The following is a 22,471-nucleotide window of genomic DNA, read 5'->3' as shown; positions in this document are numbered from 1 at the left end:
TAGGTAGCCAAGTATAGGTGCCCCCAGTATAGCCAGGTATAGTTGCCCCCAGTATAGGTAGCCAGGTATAGGTGCCCCCAGTATAGCCAGGGATAGGTACCTCCAGTATAGGCTAGTCAGGTATATGTGTCTCCAATATAGATAGCCAGGTATAGGTACAGGAAGCTGACAGTCATTGAAATGCTTATGTGACTGCGAAATTAAATAACCATTTAAGACTTGCACCAATCCAGTATATTGCCAATTCTAAAATAAAAGCACACTTCCCCTTTAATGGTAGATCACGGTGAGACGCATTGCCACGTGTGGCCAATCTATGACTTTTGTTTCTGTTTAGGTAGAAATGTAGCTCTTTACACAAGGCTAATAAGTGGATGGATTTGGGGAATAATGAGGTCGGCGCTGTCACACGATTTATTTGGAAAGAGTTCTATGATGGAATTCATAACTGTCAGAAAAAGTAAAACACATCTGGAGGGGAGAGAGTGTTTGTTTTACATGGAGACCCGTGTAATTCACGGAATACTGGAGTCGCATACTGTAACACTGGAGCAGCTCCTCCCAACACGCCAAACCCCAAACCACGCAACATGAGGGCATTCAGCAGGCCTGTCACAGTGAATATGATATTGTTTGGGGATACATGCTGCCACATGATATTGTTTTGGGGTTCATGCTGCAGCATAGTATTATTTTGGGATACATGCTGCCACATGATATTATTTGGGGGTACATGCTGCCATATGATATTATTTGGGGGTACATGCTGCCACATAATAATATTTGGGGGTACATGCTGCAGCATAGTATTATTTGGGGATACATGCTGCCACATGATGTTATTTGGGGGTACATGCTGCCACATGATGTTATTTGGGGGTACATGCTGCCACATGATGTTATTTGGGGATACATGCTTCCGCATGATATTGTTTGGGGGTACATGCTGCCACATGATATTATTTTGGGATACATGCTGCCACATGATATTATTTTGGGAAACATGCTGCCACATGATGTTATTTGGGGGTACATGCTGCCACATGATATTATTTTGGGAAACATGCTGCCACATGATATTGTTTGGGGGTACATGCTGCCACATGATATTATTTTGGGATACATGCTGCCACATGATATTATTTTGGGAAACATGCTGCCACATGATGTTATTTGGGGGTACATGCTGCCACATGATATTATTTTGGGATACATGCTGCCACATGATATTATTTTGGGATACATGCTACCACATGATATTATTTTGGGATACATGCCAGTGTTCTCCCCAGAATTTTTTTCCAGCCGGGTGGCATGAAATAGTAGCCGGGTGGCATGAAAAAGTAGCCGGGTGGGTTGAGATGAAAATGCAGGGCAACTCTGCTTACAGCATAGGAGGAGGTGAGCCGATGACAGCCGGGTGGTCACCAAATCTAGCCGGGTGGAGCACCCGGCTAAAAGAGCCTGGGGAGAACACTGCATGCTGCCACATGATGTTATTTGGGGGTAGATGCTGCCACATGATATTATTTTGGGATACATGCTGCCACATGATGTTATTTGGGGGTAGATGCTGCCACATGATATTATTTTGGGATACATGCTGCCACATGATATTATTTGGGGGTACATGCTGCCATATGATATTATTTGGGGGTACATGCTGCCACATGATATTATTTTGGGATACATGCTGCCACATGATGTTATTTGGGGGTACATGCTGCCATATGATATTATTTGGGGGTACATGCTGCCACATGATATTATTTTGGGATACATGCTGCCACATGATGTTATTTGGGGATACATGCTGCCATATGATATTATTTGGGGGTACATGCTGCCACATGATATTATTTTGGGATACATGCTGCCACATGATATTATTTGGGGGTACATGCTGCCATATGATATTATTTGGGGGTACATGCTGCCACATGATATTATTTTGGGATACATGCTGCCACATGATATTATTTGGGGGTACATGCTGCCATATGATATTATTTGGGGGTACATGCTGCCACATGATATTATTTTGGGATACATGCTGCCACATGATGTTATTTGGGGATACATGCTGCCACATGATATTGTTTTGAGGTTCATGCTGCAGCATAGTATTATTTTGGGATACATGCTGCCACATGATATTATTTGGGGGTACATGCTGCCATATGATATTATTTGGGGGTACATGCTGCCACATAATAATATTTGGGGGTACATGCTGCAGCATAGTATTATTTGGGGATACATGCTGCCACATGATGTTATTTGGGGATACATGCTGCCACATGATATTATTTTGGGATACATGCTGCCACATGATATTATTTGGGGATACATGCTGCCACATGATGTTATTTGGGGATACATGCTGCCACATGATGTTATTTGGGGATACATGCTGCCACATGATGTTATTTGGGGATACATGCTGCCACATGATGTTATTTGGGGGTACATGCTGCCACATGATGTTATTTGGGGGTACATGCTGCCATATGATATTATTTGGGGATACATGCTGCCACATGATATTATTTGGGGGTACATGCTGCCACATGATGTTATTTGGGGGTACATGCTGCCACATGATGTTATTTGGGGATACATGCTGCCACATGATGTTATTTGGGGGTACATGCTGCCACATGATATTATTTTGGGATACATGCTGCCACATGATGTTATTTGGGGGTACATGCTTCCACATGATATTATTGGGGATACATGCTGCCACATGATGTTATTTGGGGGTACATGCTGCCACATGATATTATTTTGGGATACATGCTGCCACATGATGTTATTTTGGGATACATGCTGCCACATGATATTATTTTGGGATACATGCTGCCACATGATATTATTTTGGGATACATGCTGCCACATGATGTTATTTGGGGGTAGATGCTGCCACATGATGTTATTTGGGGGTAGATGCTGCCACATGATGTTATTTGGGGGTACATGCTGCTACATGATATTATTGGGGATACATGCTGCCACATGATGTTATTTGGGGGTACATGCTTCCACATGATATTATTGGGGATACATGCTGCCACATGATATTATTTGGGGGTACATGCTGCCACATGATATTATTTTGGGATACATGCTGCCACATGATATTATTTTGGGATACATGCTGCCACATGATATTATTGGGGATACATGCTTCCACATGATATTATTTTGGGATACATGCTGCCACATGATGTTATTTGGGGGTAGATGCTGCCACATGATATTATTGGGGATACATGCTGCCACATGATGTTATTTTGGGATACATGCTGCCACATGATGTTATTTGGGGGTACATGCTGCCACATGATATTATTTGGGGGTACATGCTGCCATATGATATTATTTGGGGGTACATGCTGCCACATGATATTATTTTGGGATACATGCTGCCACATGATGTTATTTGGGGGTACATGCTGCCGCATGATGTTATTTGGGGATACATGCTGCCACATGATATTATTTTGAGGTTCATGCTGCAGCATAGTATTATTTGGGGATACATGCTGCCACATGATATTATTTGGGGATACATGCTGCAGCATAGTATTATTTGGGGATACATGCTGCCACATGATGTTATTTGGGGATACATGCTGCCACATGATATTATTTTGGGATACATGCTGCCACATGATATTATTTGGGGATACATGCTGCCACATGATGTTATTTGGGGATACATGCTGCCACATGATGTTATTTGGGGATACATGCTGCCACATGATGTTATTTGGGGATACATGCTGCCACATGATGTTATTTGGGGGTACATGCTGCCACATGATATTATTTGGGGATACATGCTGCCACATGATATTATTTTGGGATACATGCTGCCACATGATGTTATTTGGGGATACATGCTGCCACATGATATTATTTGGGGGTACATGCTGCCACATGATATTATTTGGGGATACATGCTGCCACATGATATTATTTTGGGATACATGCTGCCACATGATGTTATTTGGGGGTACATGCTGCCACATGATATTATTTGGGGGTACATGCTTCCACATGATATTATTGGGGATACATGCTGCCACATGATGTTATTTTGGGATACATGCTGCCACATGATGTTATTTGGGGATACATGCTGCCACATGATGTTATTTGGGGGTACATGCTTCCACATGATATTATTGGGGATACATGCTGCCACATGATGTTATTTGGGGGTACATGCTGCCACATGATATTATTTTGGGATACATGCTGCCACATGATGTTATTTGGGGGTAGATGCTGCCACATGATATTATTTTGGGATACATGCTGCCACATGATATTATCGCGGGATACATGCTGCCACATGATGTTATTTGGGGATACATGCTGCCACATGATATTGTTTTGGGATACATGCTGCCACATGATGTTATTTGGTGGTACAAGCTGCCACGTGATGTTATTTGGGGGTACATGCTGCCACATGATATTATTTTGGGATACATGCTGCCACATGATATTATTTTGGGATACATGCTGCTACATGATATTATTGGGGATACATGCTGCCGCATGATATTATTTGGGGGTACATGCTTCCACATGATGTTGTTTTTGCTGCAGCATGATATTAGTTGGGCATTAACGGTTTTATTATGTCTCATATACTGTAGATGTTTGAACAGTATCTTGTGCCTTATACATTTGTTTTGTATTTTGGGGGGAGGCCCCATCCAAAGTGGAAGAATTCCGTGTTTTCATGAGACACCCCTGTAGGAGATGCTTGCAGCACTTTGCACACAACAATTGTAACCTCTTATTAAAGAGTACCCGCAGTATAAAAAGACAGAGGCTGTCCTATCAGGTGCAGGATGCAGGATTGGGGGTGTATCAGGGTTAACCACTTACCCAATCAGCAGTAGTTCATTCAGGTGCGTGCTCCGCCCTCCTCAGAAATGCGGCCACGGAGGGATTTTTTTTAAAGTTCCGCCGAGGCTCCGGCCACTCCCATCTTCAATGCTGTGAACCGCCCCCAGCTCAGCTGCCAAGGGGGCGGGCCGTGTCTAGGCAGGCGGCAGTTTCCAATGAGCTTCAGGCAGATTTCGGAAACTTGCCCGTGACTGTGCTGCTGAAAAAGAGGGCTGAGTGTCCACTGAGAAGAAATTACAGCTGATCAGGAAAGTATTTTATTCTGAGACCCCGCCCCCTCTCCAATCCTGCAACATTAAAGGTCCACTATTACAAAAAAGTAGGCAGTTAAAATCTGACAGAACCGACAGGTTTTGGGTCAGTCCATCTCCTCACGGGGGATTCTCAGGGTTTTCTTTGTTTTCAACAGCATTTCCTGAGCAGCAGTTGCAAAGTCTACAAAATAGTGTGCAAGTGAGTAGGGAGGCTGGCTGGTATATTACTATTTTGGTAGTTAAACTGCTGTTCAGGAAATGCTGTTAAAAACTAAGAAAACCCTGAGAATCCCCTATGAGGAGATGGACTGGCCCCAAACCTGTCAGTTCTGTCAGATTTTAATTGCCTACTTTTTTCCCAATAGTGGTCCTTTAAGAAAGTTTCAAACTTTTTTTTTTGTTTGGCGAGTGCGGAAACAAACGATCGTGGCAAATTACCGCAAAAGTCAAAGGAGATCTGAAAGATCCTTCGCGATATGATCCAACATGGAGGTTGCTTTAAAAACGAATGATCGCCGCGGGCGACCTGCATCCTGAAACATTATTTAACCTCTTAAGGACCGCAGGCTTACACACCCCCCTAGTGACCAGGACATTTTTTACAATGTAGGCCACTGCAGCTTTAAGGCTGCAGGGCCGTACAACTCAGCACACAAGTGATTTCCCCCCCCCCCCCCCTTTCCTGCCCACCAACAGAGATTTCTGTTGGTGGGCTGTGATTGCTTCCAGGATGTTTGTTTATTTTTTTCTAAATATTTATTTGTTTTTTTTTAATAAATTAGAGCATTTAATAAAAAAAAAATGTATTACCCTCCCTCCTTCCCTCCCCCCGCCAGCCAATCATAGCGATCGGCTGTCATAGGCATCAGCCTATGATAGCCGATCGCTCTGTGTGACACGGCTGTCCCTAGTTCAGCGCTGCCTTAGGGCCCGTTCACACTTAAAATCGCAGAACGCCAGCGATTACCGGGAGTGATTTTCCCGTGATTAGCACGGAAAAATCACTGGACACTGCGGCGGTTTTGGAGCGATCGCGATTAACGTGCGAAATCGCGGAACGCTCATTGCCGGCAAACCGCTGCATGCAGCGCGGTTGCGGTTATCGCTAACCGCTACCGCGGCCCGGCAGTGAGAACACTTCCACTCGCTACATTGTGTAGCGGTTCTTGCAGAACCGCTAGCGGTTTGCCGTGAGCGGGAATCGTGCGATTCCCGCTCAGGTGAGAACGGGCCCTTAGAGCGCAGCGCTGTACAGTGTAAACAGTCTCCTAGTGGTGATCCCCCACCCCAGGACTTGACGCCAATCGGCATTATGTGGTCCTTGAGCTGCCACTGAGTTCATGCCCGTTGGCGTGACGCAGTCGTCTAGTGGTTAACACATTTTTAAATTTACGATATTACACAATATCGCCAGAAAAATCATCTGAAAAATCGTGTTTTGGGTAAGGACTTTTAGAATAGTGTCTGCTGTTTTATGTCCTGTTTATGTTCCCTGACCATCTGTAGCCTGTTCATCTGTGTGTGCTGCATACAGTGGCCGTGGCCACACGTGTAGAAGGTGCCGGACTCAGGGCAGGTGGAGACCTCAGATGCTGTAAACCGCGGTCATTAACCTACGCTTGAGCCTGAGATCGGTGACCAGTCCCCCTGCCCCCGCACTGAAATCCAGGGATAGCTGGTAATCCTGCTTTCATAATATATTCAGTGATATGATCATTTCTTTTCCGAGGCGGTAGAATCTCCAGAACGCGTCCCCCTCACCGACGTCTCCTCGCCGCTCCCAACAAGAGCTAAATGAGAGATGACAGCGAGTCTGCCGGCGGACAGAAGGGCGAGAGGCCCAATTAACTAACGTAAACCGAGATCCGACAAGCTAATTGCAGCTGGCCACGGGCTGATTGGGGCAGGCGACTAATTGGACATCGCTTGTTGATAGAATTTGAATCAAAAGCGCCACTTGCAAAATAATAATAATATTGTTCTTGGAAGAGGGGAAGGGGAAAATCTGGCTGGAATTAAAGGCGTGAAATGCTAATGATTGTGTAACCAGTAACAAGTGATTCCCGAATCTGCGAGAAAATCAATGCAATACAAGTTCAGTTTCACTTAAAGGACACCTGATGTGAGAGGGATGTAGAGGCGGCCATGTTTATTTCCTGTTAAACAACACCAGTTGCCTGGCAGTCCTGCTGATCTCTTTGGCTGCAGTAGTGTCTGAATCACACACCTGAAACAAGCCACGACAGTTTTAAAGTGTGTGAATCCATTATTCCTTGTATGCAGCTTAAAAATGCACCAAACAAATCATTGAAACCCCCTTGGCCATGGGCCCATCTGCCAAGGGTCTTAAAACATGTATGGCCACCATGGTAATCTGATGTGACGTGTTTCGATCTCACTTTTCTTGCATTTACAATGCAATGTTGTAGAGCCTCAATCTACAACGGCCAGGTGGTCCGTAGCTCAGGGGCCATATAAAAAGAGGGGTCACCATAGCAATGTGGCCAGCATAACTCCTCCCACACAGTAACACTTGTGGCCACAATAACTCCTGTGCTGAGGAAGTTTGACGGGAGAGAGGGTTAGAATCTTGCCCTCTCCCCCCCCCCCCCACCTTCTTCCCCCCCAGTGGCTGCAGAGGGATCTATTTGTATATAGGATGATATCTAAGGGATCCAAAGGTCCTTCCAGAAAAGACACAGAGACCCCTGGATCCCTGTATAGTGTAGTACATTGTGACACCATGTAAAAGCAATTGGTCATTATAGTAATTTGGCCCGAGACTTACACTATGTTTTAGCTATTTGCCCCTTATTGGGTGAATTTGACACTTCTGCTCTAGACGGACCACCCCTGACATTAGCCTTGCTGTCTCCACCAATCAGGTACAAGCTTTTCCTCAGAGGACCAATCAGAGCAGCTGTCTGGTTCTGAGGAAGACAGCGATGTTGGACCGGGTGAGTCTGCCTTGACACAGCACAGAAAACTTGGTCAGAAAACCCGCTCCAGCCTCCAGGGAAGCCACTGAGGATGGGGTGGGGGGGGTGCTAGACTACCAGGGAGACCGATGGAATACACTAGACATCAGGAAACTGCATAGGGGAGGGTGCTACTAAAGACCAGGGAATGGCATATGGGAAGGAGTGGGAGCAGTGTATATAGAATTGGGGTGAGGCTAAAGTGGCAGGGTCTTAGTGTCCCTTTTTGCAGGCTCCAAAAGTTGGGAGGTATGCAGTCCAGGCAGCAATCCAAAAGAGTAGTAATGTCCAACGGACTGGCCTCTGCCTTGTTTCTTGGCCTTGCCTGCTGCCTGGACTGACCTCTGCCTTGTTTCTTGGATAACCCTTGTCTGTTGCCTGGACCGACCTCTGCCTTTTTTCCTGGATAACCCTTGCCTGCTGCCTGGACCGACCTCTGCCTTGTTTCCTAGATAATCCTTGCCTGCTGCCTGGACTGACCTCTGCCTTGTTTTCTAGATAACCCTTGCCTGCTGTCTGAACTGACCTTTGCCTTGTTTCCTGGATAACCCTTACCTGCTGCCTGGACTGACTTCTGTCTTGTTTCCTGGATAACCCTTGCCTGCTGCCTTGACCGACCTCTGCCTTGTTTCTTGGATAACCCTTGCCTGCTTCCTGGACTGACCTTTGGCTTGTTTCTTGGCCTTGCCTGCTGCCTGGACTGACCTCTGCCTTGTTTCTTGGATAACCCTTGTCTGCTGCCTGGACCGACCTCTGCCTTGTTTCTTGGATAACCCTTGCCTGCTGCCTGGACTGACTTCTGTATTGTTTCCTGGATAACCCTTGCCTGCTGCCTGGACCGACCTCTGCCTTGTTTCTTGGATAACCCTTGCCTGCTGCCTGGACCAACCTCTGCCTTGTTTCCTAGATAATCCATGCCTGCTGCCTGGACTGACCTCTGCCTTGTTTTCTGGATAACCCTTGCTTGCTGTCTGAACTGACCTCTGCCTTGTTTCCTGGATAACCCTTACCTGCTGCCTGGACTGACCTCTGCCTTGTTTCCTAGATAACCCTTGCCTGCTGCCTGGACTGACCTCTGCCTTGTTTCCTAGATAACCCTTGCCTGCTGCCTGGACTGACCTCTGCCTTGTTTCCTGGATAACCCTTGCCTGCTGCCTGGACCGACCTCTGCCTTGTTTCCTGGATAACCCTTGCCTGCTGCCTGGACCAACCTCTGCCTTGTTTCTTGGATGACCCTTGCTTGCTGCCTGGTCTGACCTCTACCTTGTTTCCTGGATACCCTTGCCTGCTGCCTGGACCGACCTCTGCCTTGTTCTTGGATAACCCTTGCTTGCTGCCTGGACTGACCTTTGCTAAGTTACTGGACACTCTAAGTAAGCCTGAACTAATCCATGCATATTGAATAACCTTGCATGTGATCCTTGCATGAACTCTTTCCTTGCCTGGAGCATTCACTGCCTGTTGAATAACGTTGCATGTGGACTTGCATGAAATCTGCCTGGATCCCTCACTGCCTGATCCACCTTACTGACAATCGACGCTGAGGGCCTCATCCTCCTGAGTCAAGGTAATTACCCTGTGTGATACTTATGAACTATCTGAACTGTGTTACTAGCCTTAGTGGTGTCCTAGCAGGTTGTTGCTCTCTCTACTTCAGTTTGTATGCCTTGGACGTTAAGACTTGGGGGTAACCGAAGTAAGGAGACATATTTAGTGTCCTGTTCAAGCGGGGGCTTGTCTATAGGTGAAGACGTGGGCCGAGCTCAGAGCTGCGGCACTAGATTGGGGCATAGAGACTGATTGGCAACATAACCTGTCAGGCCTTACAACTATTTAATTTCTGTGTGTGTTTGTTTGTAATATGCTTTAAATTCCACAATACGGATAAGAAGCTTGTTAACTAGTTAATGATCTTTGATTTTACTGCACTCATATTGCAGCAATAGTCCTCTAGCCTAAAACCCAGGAATAGGATGACTAGTGAGAGAAGAGGGCTCTATAGGCGGTGATACCTCCATGACACAACCCCAGGTTTTACGGGAGGGATTACACTTTACTGTAAACGGAATAAACGATAGCCTATGACATGCAGGTGGTTTGTGCCAAGAACACCGTGTCGGTACGCTCCGTACCCGGGAGGTGAAATAAGATTTCTACATTTCAGCCACCACATCTGTCTCTGTTCAGCCACACAGCAGAGGAGCTTTGAGTTTCCAAGCCTGGTTAGCAGCTTGTGTGGATTACCCCAACCCCTTTCCATTAAGCCAGGATATGCGGGTCTCAGAGAGGACGACCACAAAATATAAACGCCGCTATGCACGTCTACCGGCCATTTGTCTTCAGACGACTCCGCCATGCACAATACCGGCATATGTTCTTTCTTGGCACCTGGCATGGCACAGATTAAGTGGCCAACCAGGCTGTGGCAACATCGGAGGAAGGTCTGAATAGAAGTTTTAAGAGAAGAAGAAAGTCCTGGAACTGGGGATGTATTCACTGCAGAGGGTGGAAATTGTGACTCGGGTTGTTTGTTTTTGTGAATTGGCTTACAATGATCAGAACACGAGGAGGAAAAATTGACACATACATCAAATGAGGGCGCCTGGGAAAAAGGGCACAGAGTATGGATGAACTGTTATGATATTATCTTACAAATTTTTTATTGTTTCTTCATCTCTGTCTGAAATAGAATAATAAATATGTTAAAATAACGGATATAACAATGAAACAAATGAAAATCTATTTACAGTCGTATAATGAGCATAGTAAAACAATGGTAAGTGTTACAGATCATTTACTACAACTAAAGCTAATCCTACTCTCACACAGAATCCTCGCCTGGTGGTGCCAAACCTGAGACGCCAATGAGGGTGCCTAACCCGAAGTCCTCCCTGGTCGTGGATAACCCTAAGACCCCCCTGGTGGTGCCTAACCCTAAACCTCCGATTCCTGATGCCTAACCCTAAAACCTCCTTCCTGACACCTAACCCTAAACCCCCCCTTTCTGACACCTAGCCCTAAACCCCCTTTTCTGACACCTAACCCTAACTCCCCCCCTTTTCTGACACCTAGCTCTAAACCCCCTTTCCTGACACCTAACCCTAAACCCCCCTTTCTGACACCTAGCCCTAAACCCCCTTTTCTGATGTCTAACCCTAAAACCCCACTTCCTTGTGCCTAACCCTAAACTCCCTATTCCTGACACCTAACCCTAAAACCCCCCTTCCTGATGCCTAACCCTAAACTCCCCTTCCTGCTGCCTAACCCTAAACCCCCCTTCCTGACACCTAACCCTAAACCCTCCTTCCTGACACCTAACCCTAAAACTCCCTTTCCTGATGCCTAACCCTAAACCCCCTATTCCTGCCACTTAACCCTAAACCCCCCCCTTCCTGATGCGTAACCCTAAACCCCCTTTTTCTGCTGCAAATAACGTTAATACAAAAAGTGATACCGAAGATAATGCATTTCAAAAGGATAATTTACAATATTACGATTCTCAAAATGATTTTTATTGAAACACTAATTCTCAAAATGAAAAATTTTCCGTTGAACGGGCTTGGCGCCTGCTATTTATTGGGCACTCAAATTTCTTCTTTGGTGCCTCCTTACTTAGATAAATTTATTTATTTTCGGGGGGGTGGGGGGGGGTATGGTTAAGCAGTGGCGGTGAGGGGGTCAGTAAGGGTCAGGCATCGGTAGAGGAAGGGCGAGAATAGGGCAAGTTTTAGTGTTAGTAAAATATGTGTGAAATTTACCGATATTTAACTGTCTGAGTTACCACTGCACAACATTAGAATATCAGTCATTTTAACAATATTGTACTATCGGCTATTTATGTCACCAAAATTTCCATGGCGGCCATTTGGCTTGTACGCACCCGACCCCCCTTCCCACACATACATTACACACACACACCTATGCTTAACACTAACTGTGATAGTTGATGCGGAGTTCAGTCACTTAAAATGAACCTCCGGACTAAAAAATCTACTCAGCAGCACTGAAAAGGCTTGGTGTTTCTTTAACAGTTTCACAGCATCAGAACTTTTTTTTGTTTTTCTTACCAAAGCATCATTTTTAGCTGAATTTTTAGCTAAGCTCCACCCATCAAAGAAAACTGCCCAGGCATTGATGCTGTACAAAGCATGATGGGATTTCCTATGTTGTTATTCACGTTGCCTAGCAACTGGGAGGGGTGATCAGCACACAGGGCAGTTGGAACTGTGTCTCATGCTCCCTGTCACCTCCTTTCAACCAAAAAGATGGCTGCCCTCATGAAATCAAACATTTGCCTGTTCTTTAAAAACAGAGTGGGTGAGAGATTATATTACCTATCTATTTTAATTAACATAACTAATGTAACTTAATGACAGTATGTTTGTTTAGGCTGAAGTTCCTCTTTAATAGGCAATTCCTGGGTGCCCGATTGTTTACCCCCCGCCACCCAAATTCAGAGTTCGGCAAGAAGATAGCGGAGCCCAGGCACCTATTACAGACCTCCCAGCTACATGGAAGCCGAGCTCTGTGTCCCGTTGCTTGCTGACCTCCAGCAGTATCCGCACTCCAGTGCCTCCCTGTAAGAAACGAGGCAGCTGCGGCGAACAGCACCGCCGCCGCAGCTGCCTCCATGCGGCCATCCGTTCCTTCGGCGTCCAGGATGCCGAGGACGGAACGTTCTCCCTTGCAGGGGGCTGCCATAGCGCGCGCGCGCATAGATGAGACCTTTATACGGGGAGGAAGCCCGTCAGCTGACCTGCTGGTCGGCTGACGTCAGGGGAGACCCACGGCGCCAAGGATTGGCTGATGAGAGGGGGGCGTGCCAGTGAGGTCTCCTCTGCTTTATAAGCCTGCGGGCTGCATTGCTACTTCGTCTGCTTGCGTGTTAGCACTCAGACCTTAGGCTAGTTCCCTAGTGTTGATACTACGGATTTTACACCAAGACTATGGTATTGCTTATTGTTTGATCTCCTGTGTATGACTCTTAGCTATTTCCTCTGACTCTGATCCTGCCTTCTGATCCTGTACCTTCGCCTATCTGCCTACCTGTTGCTGAACCTCTGCCTGATTGCCGTTTACTCTCTTGCCTCACGATTCTGTATCGATACGTACCTTCCTGTTGCTGATCCTCTGCCTGTTACCGTTTACTCTCTTGTCTCATGATTTGGTACTGATACTCACCTCTCTGTTGCTGAACCTTGCCTTTCTGACCATTCTACTCGCCAGTGGGCCCTCGCCACTGCTGAGGTGTTACTGCGCCAGCTCCGCTGATTTAGCAGCTCTGTTAGGCTATAGTTTAGCCTTAATTACCTGCAGTATAGTTTGAGATTCAGCCTTTTCAGTTTTGTCTCTCCAGCTTGTTGGAGGTTATACGTTGTACACGCTCAGTGTACTGTTTATACCTCACCAGCCCCTCTGGTGAGGTCTCATTAACCATTAAAGTTACGGTTGCACCCAAACACTTACACTTTATTAGGTGTCCAGAGGTTAGCCATACTTGTATTATTGGTGATTCTGCAGATCACTAATAATCGGGTATACGTCTGTCAGGGGAGGACTGGGACCTTTTGGCCTGGGGGGACAACACAAACTAGAGGCCCGTTTCACGGCATCCCCAGCCCAAAGCCATATCTTTCTTGTGTGCAAATCTTCAAATTGTGATGACTAACAGCCCCAGCCACACACACACACACACACACACACACACTATGTACCTGATGCCTAACCCCATTTCTCCGCACAATCTACCTGTCTGTGTCTGATGCCTAACCTTAAAGGAGTTATCTGGCTTTTTTTTTTTTTTAATGAAAATAAGTGCTACTTACCCAGGGCTCGTCCAGCCCCAAGCTCTCAGCATGTCCCTTGCCGCAGCTCTGCAGTCAGCTGTTCGCTGCCGCTGCCTCCCAGCCCCCGGCGATGACGTCAGGCCGACTGCGCCTGTGCGAGCGGCGCTGTCAATCACCGCCACATGGACCAGAGCGTACTGTGCAGACGCAGAACTACTGTGCCTGTGCAGTACACTCCGGTCCACGTGGCGGTGATTGACAGTGCTACTCGCACAGGCGCAGTAGTGGCCAACATCCAGGTCGGACTGGTGCCATCGCCGGGGACTGGGAGGCAGCGGCAGCGAATGGCTGACTGCAGAGCTGCGGCGAGGGACATGCTGGGAGCGTGGGGCTGGAGTAGGCCCCGGGTAAGTAGCACTTATTCCATTAAAAATGCCTGATAACTCCTTTAAACAACCCCCCCCCCCCCCACACACACACACACACACACACACAAACCTACCTACCTGGTGATGCCTAACCCCACTCCTGCCCACCCACCATACAAACTACTTGTCTGACACCTACCCCCCCCCCCTCCAACTACCTGTTTGACAGTGCCTAACTGCCTGCCCCCCCCCCCCTCCCCTGCCACCAATCACACCACAAGAAGAAAAAACGTTTCCCCTCAGGCCAGGATCGGAATGGGGATGATTATCACACAAAAAAAAACTCAGAGGGCACTGGCCTGGGCAGAGAATTGAATTTGACAGCAGTAGCAGGCAGGCAGCAAAGTGTGTGTAAGTCAGTGACAAGAAGGGAGAAGAAGTACAGAAACAAACTTTATAAAAACCACCTTCTCCTCTGGCAACCTGGACCCGACCTCCTCTATCCTCCTGTCTCCTCAGTCCTACACCTCCTCCTCCTCCACAGCAGCAAGCAGCTATAGGTGGCATCTCCGACTCCCAGCCCCCAGAGTGTCCGACTCCTCCAGCCAGGACAGCCAGCCAGCCACTCGTAGCCGCAGCTCCAGGCCCCCAGCCCCCTCAGCACAGAAAGCTGAAGAGTGAGACAGCTCACTCCGATGACACCGCAGGCACAGCAGCACGTTGCGGGCGGCAATGGCTCCAGGCGGGGGGCTGAGTCAAACAGGGTCAACCCACCGGGCCGGAGAGAACCTAAGCTATTTGTGTCCTTGTGCCGCTCACATCCACCGCAGGCGCGGCCACGCACAAGGGCACACCACGGCCAGCAGCCTCAGCCCCTTCTCTGATTGGATACTTCAACTTGCCGGGAAATATCGCGCGAGGTTGCGATCCCCACTGCGAACCTGTCACCTGTGGTGTGTCTGCGGCCGCTGCGTATAGCAGCGGCCGGCCCTAATTACTTAAGATTCGGGCGGCCCGGGGGGCAATTGCCCCCCGTCCCCCTGGGCCAGTCCTCCCCTGACGTCTGTATTGTTGGTGATACTGCAGATCATCAATAATCAGATACTCTCTGTGTGCTGACACCAACGTTACGCTCCCATACCCAAATTATGGCATTGCCATGGCAATTTACATTGTGGTCTATGGCCGTGCCCAATTTACCAATCGGGTTCTGCACTCAGTAGAACTGCTTGGCTTGTGCTCGGATCATATAGAACGTTTATGTGTCCTCTGTGCAGCCCACGGCACCACCAGATGGCTCTGATACCTTGGCAGGTGGTAGCGGGCACAGCGCCCCATCTGTCAGCCTGTGCCTGGGCTTATGTGCTCATGCTGGATCAAGGCAGGGCAGGCAGGTCTAATACTCACAGTCAGCCTCTCTAAGCTGCTGATCTGAGTCTTTCTTCCTGAAGAATCCCAGTTATGTGCGGCGGAAGCCAATCTGACACAAATCACACACAGGCAACAAAGGCACCTGAATCCTACGGCAAACATTCACATAGGCCGCCTAATCTGTGCCTTCCCATCCAAGGTATTTGGCAAACGGGCAGCCTGGCCGAGTACCGAGCATCCTCTGCCAAGTGTGATAAAAGCTGATCTATCAGATCCAGCTATTCACATAGAAGCTGCTGGCTTTCAGGCACCTACGAAGAAAAATCGTTTTGACGGTAGAAGCAATCATTTCTGAACACTTTAGTAGACTGTAAAAAAAAGTTTCACTTACCCGTGTCTTCTGCCAGCCCCCTGCAGGCCACACTGTTTCCAGACAATCCTCCGTTCCCGATGGCCACTGCGCCTGAGCAGCACTGGCCGCACGCATCCTTGTTCGCGCTTCTGGTGACGGCAGCGTGCAGGAGCAGTAGAGTTTTTCTCGTACTGCTCCTTTGCAGGACACTCCCGGTGATGGCAGCACGTATGAGGACACTAAGGGGTGGGTTAGGGATCTTTGTGTGTGATGGGGGGAAGGCCACTTAGGCTTCAGTAGAGGGAGAGCTCATAGGAGACTAGGGTTAGGTTTAGCGATAATAAAATACTGGCAAAATATAAAATCTGAATTACCACTGCCCATTAGTAGAAATATCTGTAATTTTGCCGATATTCTACCATCGGCTATTTTCAATGCTCAGATTTTTCTGGCACCCATTTGGCATGTGGGCCGGCCTTGCTTTTTCCGACACGCATGATTCTGAATTTGGGATTATTGTATTCCTTTTTGCATACCTCCCAACTTTTTGAGATGAGAAAGTGGGACACTTAAGCCACGCCCCTGACACACCCCTGATCACGCCCGCCCTAGTCACCCATACCAAGATACAAGATATAAGAAGGATTTCTTAAGAAAAAAAGTTGTTTTATAATTCAAAACACTAGTCCTTTCTATTCTGGTTCATTTTACTTCACATTAACATTTTACAATTAGTAATATATCAATTTAAAGGGTGGGAATAAAGTTTAGAGTCAATCAAACACATTTTTTAGTAGAGAAATGTATATATTTACATAGAAAGAGGGATAAAGTCCTGAAAGAGGGACAAATGAGGAGGAAAGAGGGACAGGGCTCCCAAAGAGGGACTATCCCTCCAAAAGAGGAACAGTTGGGAGCTATGTTTTTTGTGTTTATATGTTCAACTTTATATGTTTTCAGGGCCGGAGCTACCATAGGAAAAAATGGGCAATTGCCCCAGGGCCCCAGAGCCTGTTGGGGCCCCCAAGCTGTCCCTCCCGCATCTTAACTGCTGCTCCCCAGGGACTCTGCAGAGTCTTTTAAAGAGAAACTCCAACAAAGAATTGAACTTTATCCCAATCAGTAGCTGATACCCCCTTTTACATGAGAAATAGAATGCTTTTCACAAACAGACCATCAGGGGGCGCTGTATGACTGATTTTGTGCTGAAACCCCTCCCACAAGAAGCTCTGAGTACCGCGGTACTCTGGGCAAACTGCCACAATGTAACAAGGTTCACAGACAGGAAATGGCTGTTTACAGCTGTCTCTAACAGCCAGAACAGCTAGAAACAGCTACATAACCTGCCCACAGTAACAATGTCACCATGTAATACATGTCAGAATGTGAATCTGGGAGAGAAAAGATTTTACAATGAGCAAGCACTGACTAAATCATTTATACATAATTATTGTAAAAATGAAGCACTTTTTTTTATTACATTATTTTCACTGGAGTTCCTCTTTAAGTTGGGAGGTGATTGGGGGAGGGTCAGCAGCCAGCTCAGGGGCCCAGGAGGGAAATTTGGCTGCAACAAAGGGCCTCTGACGCTTTTTGGTCATGGGGTGTCTGTTGGGGGGCCCCCAGGCTAATTTTGCCCAAGGGCCCAATTGTTACTTGAACCAGCCCTGTGCATTTTTTATGATTTTTTTGCAAGCATTGAAAAGTCCGCTGTCAATCTGAAAACAGCACGGCAGACTCACGTAACCCCGGCTAGTGCTGCTTACTGAGCTGGGCAAACAAAAGCCAGAATACTTTACAAACAACACAATTCAAATCTTAGTCTCTCCGGATATTATGCTGAGTGTGAAAGATAAAAAAATAAAGACAAACATACTCATCAAACTTAAAAGGAGCATAAAACGGAAACCCTTGACCCGATTCGTGGGTAACGGAAGTCTTATGTTTGCACAACTGATAAACTCTCCCTCAGTTCACAGCGACAAAAGGTGCGTTTAGGAAGCAATCCGACTGCGAGTGAAAGCGGTGGGAGCGCCGATAATCTCAATCACTCTTACCTTCTGTGTTTACTAAAAGAGAACCACATACCTCTGTGGGTTTAGCGCATAATCGCTCGCTGCCGGCCCTCATCAGCCAATCAGTGCTGCAGACACGCCCCCTCAGGCTCTGCATGAGATAACCAATTATAACCTGCAGACAATATATACCATTTTGAGGCAATACTCTGTTTTATTAGAAAGATCTATACATTACAGATTGCCCAGAAAGCTCATGGTGAACCAGAACTCCCAGGAGTGCATAAGGGGCTACATAGGACCAAAAAGCCTCCTTACTAAAATGCTATGCAAAAGAGAATTTTGCCTTCTTAAAACAGAAAGTATTTGCGATTATTCCGATTAGAGTGAGCATATGATGTCACCCACAATGCATCACTGTTGAATATGAAAACCATCCTTTGGTGTCCCCGTAAGCTAGCCACACCTCCAGAACTGCTGGAATGCAATGATGTGTCAGCTTGTTAATATTACAGAGCTGTTTCGGATTGGTTGATCCTCATCCGTGCATGGCATTGATAGTGGCGTATCTAGTGGGGTACAGGCAGGGCTCTTGCCATGTGCACCACAGTGTTATGGGCGCCATACCTGTCCCTGTGCTGCGCCACCACACCTTCCCTGGTGTTTTCCCATCACTGAGACCTCAGATCAGTGGTGACCGAAGAGTGGACACACAGTGACCACAGACACAAAGAACTTCATAGGCGGAAGTGACGTCATTGGTCACTTCCTGCATGTGGAGTGTGCCACGCAGGTGCTGTGCGCCCGCTCTCTCTCTCTCTCTCTCTCTCTCTCTCTCTCTCTCTCTCTCTCTTCTTCAGTTGCCAGTGATCTGAGATGGGTGAGTAATGGAGAGCCTACTGCAATGCCGTAATGAGGAAGGGGGTGGGGGGAGTTACCTATACTAAGAGACACTGGGGGGGAGGGAGGACTGGGGGCACCTCCCATTATCTTCACTGGGGGGAATACTTATACTGGCACCTCAAGCTACCTATACTGGGGAGGATACCTCTGTCCTAATATTTGGAGCACATCTGGCTATCAATTAGTATTGGTGCGGGTGCAATTCCAGTGTTTGCCATGGGTGCTGTATTGCCCAGATTCGCCCCTGGGCATTAATTAATATGTCTCTATGGGGTATGACTTGAAACACACAGCCTTACAGATTACCCAGCAAGCTCATGGTGAACCAGAAGTCCCAGGAGTGTGTGAGGGACAAATTCACCAAATAGACTGTGATGCCTGGTCAGAATGAGGTGAGCATATTTACACCTAATTCACATGTGCACTGGTCAAAGCTTTTACACTGTATAATAATACTGTGTAAGAATACTTAAAGGGGAACTGAAGAGAGAGGTATATGGAGGCTGCCATGTTTATTTCCTATTAAGCAATACCAGTTACCTGGCAGCCCTGCTGATCCTCTGCCTCTAATACTATTAGCCATAGCCCCTGAACAAGCATGCAGCAGATCAGGTGTTTCAGACTTTAAAGTCAGATCTAACAAGACTAGCTGCATGCTTGTTTCTGGTGTTATTCAGATACTACTGCAGAGAAATAGACCAGCAGGGCTGCCAGGCAACTGGTATTGATTAAAAGGAAATAAATATGGCAGCCTCCGTACACCTCTTACTTCAGTTCCCCTTTAATAATAATAATGACAATAATAATTAACCCTTTGTGGAAATGGGAAAGGGGTATCCCTATACCCATTTCTTCTGGGATCCACCATGTGGGGGGCCCCTTGACTCTACATTGGGCTCTCAGATTCCACCACAAGCCAACCCTGGGGCCTACACCCAGAGACATGGAGGCAGTAGCCCCACCCCATCCCCTGCTCTTTGGCCCCGGAGGTGGAGATGGGCCCCATCGTCCTTGATATGGACAAGGTATTTGGGGGAGAGGGGAAAGGCTTCCAGAGCCCCCATCTCCTGGACCATGCAGGCAGGCAAAGCTCATAGTACAACCCACAACTAGAGATGGCCCAGCCTTGGAGAACTCATAGAGAAGCACATGATCAGTTTGATCAGCTGATAGATTTGTAAGCCTCTGATTTGCTGGTCATGATCATGTGTTAAACCAGGAAGTCATCTCAGCAAATCAGAGGCTTACAAATCAGCTGATCAAACTGATCATGTGCTTCTCCATGAGTTCTCCAAGGCTGGGCCATCTCTACCCACAACACGGTCCAGGCTCCAAATATTGGCTATACCCGCCTGCATGGGTGACTAAGGGTTAAAGGGGAGGGGAGGCCTCATCATTTTTTTGTTACTTTATTTTTCATTGCCGTCAATAACAGGTTTAGTCTTCTTATTGCAACTTTAAAACCAATTTGTCTCAAAAACTACAATATCTTCTTCATACCTCCCAAGATTTTGAGATAACCGAGGGACACCTTTAAGATGCGCCCCTGACACACCCCTAGCCACGCCCCAAACTCCCTGGCATCAGTAGTGTCTGACTCACACACCAGAAACAAGCATGCAGCTAATCCAGTCACACTTCAGCCAGAGCACCTGATCTGCATGTTTGTTCAAGGTCTATGGCTAAAGGTACAGTATTAGAGGCAGAGGATCAGCTGGACAGCCAGGCAACTGGTTTTTAGAGATGGCCCGAACCTCCGATTTTGGGTTCGCGAATAGACTTCAATGGGGAGGTGAACTTTGAAAACTAGAAACATTAATGCTGGCCACAAAAGTGATGGAAAAGAGGTTTCAAGGGGTCTGACACCTGGTGGGGGGCATGGCGGAGTCGGATAGATGCCAAAACTCGCCGGGAAAAATCAAAATTTGATGCACATCAGTGTTTTAAGGGCAGAAATCACATTTTATTGCTAAATTGGATGCCTAAAGTGCTTTAAAACATCTTGCATGTGTATACATCAATCAGGGAGTGTAATTAGTGTACTGCTTCACACTGACACACCAAACTCACTGTGTAACGCACCGCAAACAGCTGTTTGTGTAGTGGCGGCCGTGCTGGACTGGTGCGCAACATGGCCAGAGTGCAGGCGATGGCGGTTTTTAAGCCCATATGGTCGGGCTGAGGTAGCTCAATGGCAGAACAACAGTGACTGAGTGTCCAGCTGATCGAATTTGGTCTGTCCACAATGAAGCAGCGACCTTATTATCTATTTTCTTGGGTCAGGTGTGCCCCCCAACCCCAACGCACTCATATAGCCGGCGGTCATTGCACCGTGAACAGCTGCAGTGACTGGTGGTATATCACACTGCTTGCGGTCACGTAGGTGCACTGAACAGGTAACAGGTATGCACTGCAGTGATTGGTTTTACAAATGTGCAGCTGTCACACACAAGTACCGTGAACAGGTGCAGTGACTGGTGGTATATTACACTGCTTGCGGTCACGTAGGTGCACTGAACAGGTTACAGGTATGCACTGCAGTGATTGGTATTACAAATGTGCAGCTGTCACACACACTCAGGTCCCGTGAACAGGTGCAATGACTGGTGGTATTAACAATGCATGCGCTCACGTAGGTAGGTAGGTAGGTAGGTAGGTGCACTGAACAGTGAACAGGTGCAGTGATTGGGATTACAAATGTGCAGCTGCCTGTCACACACACAGGTAGTCACGGAATGTGCTGGGCCTGGCAGTGGCACAGTAGGAATTACCACCAAGGGGCCAAGGGACCAAAGGCCAGCTGCGACTGACTGACAGGGCTGTATAAAATGCAAGTGAGCCACACACACACACACACACACACACACACACACACACACACACACACACACACACACACACACACACACACACAAAAAACATAGGTCACAAGAACAAGATTAGCTCTCAAAAGAGCTGTTGAGGGGTGCTTTTTTTAGCAATAAGAAAGAATCAGCAAGGAGCAAGCTAACAAGCCTACAAGAGCCTAACTAAGCGTTCCCTATGTGAGTCTGCAGCAGCTCTCCCTTCTCTAATTAATGCAGGCACACGAGTGAGTCAAATGCCTGACGCACCCTGCCTTTTATAAGGGGGGGGGGGCCTCCAGGAGGGAGTGTCACCTGATTGGCTACAATGTGCCTGCTGACTGTAATGTAGAGGGTCAAAGTTGACCCTAATGATGTAGTATAGGGGCGAACCGCTAACTGCTAAAGTCGGCATAATTGAAAATGGCTAATACGCCACGAGACAAGTTAATATTCTTGCTAACTCATCCATTAAAAAAATGCTTTTTAAAAAATGTAAACGTCTCTGCCATCTGATATAATACTCCTTATAACTCTGCTAATAGTGCAGCGCTCCCAGTAATAATGGCCACAATAAAGTGCTTCTTACTACCGTAGTGCTATTTTACCACCTGGGGGTGTGTGTGTGTAGGAGGCTTGTAGGGTAAGGTACAGACAGGGCACTTGCACGAG

General features: G+C 47.2%; 1 long non-coding RNA gene across 4 annotated transcripts in view; it reads left to right on the top strand.

Moving 5' to 3' along the window:
• The window catches only part of LOC137541364 (uncharacterized), a 194,125-nt gene extending 182,449 nt beyond the window's left edge, over positions 1–11,676 (top strand). For 3 of the 4 annotated variants that reach the window (XR_011025133.1, XR_011025132.1, XR_011025130.1), the window contains 2 exons: positions 9,253–9,728; positions 10,991–11,676. This is a non-coding gene — a long non-coding RNA (uncharacterized lncRNA). The remainder of the gene's footprint in view (positions 1–9,252; positions 9,729–10,990) is intronic. The other variant, XR_011025131.1, reaches the window with a different exon arrangement.
• Positions 11,677–22,471: the final 10,795 nt, after the last annotated feature.

Source organism: Hyperolius riggenbachi, chromosome 12 (genome assembly GCF_040937935.1).
Source record: "Hyperolius riggenbachi isolate aHypRig1 chromosome 12, aHypRig1.pri, whole genome shotgun sequence".
NCBI lineage: Eukaryota > Metazoa > Chordata > Amphibia > Anura > Hyperoliidae > Hyperolius > Hyperolius riggenbachi.
Note: the sequence above shows the minus strand (reverse complement) of the source record. Positions and strands in the feature narration are given on the sequence as shown.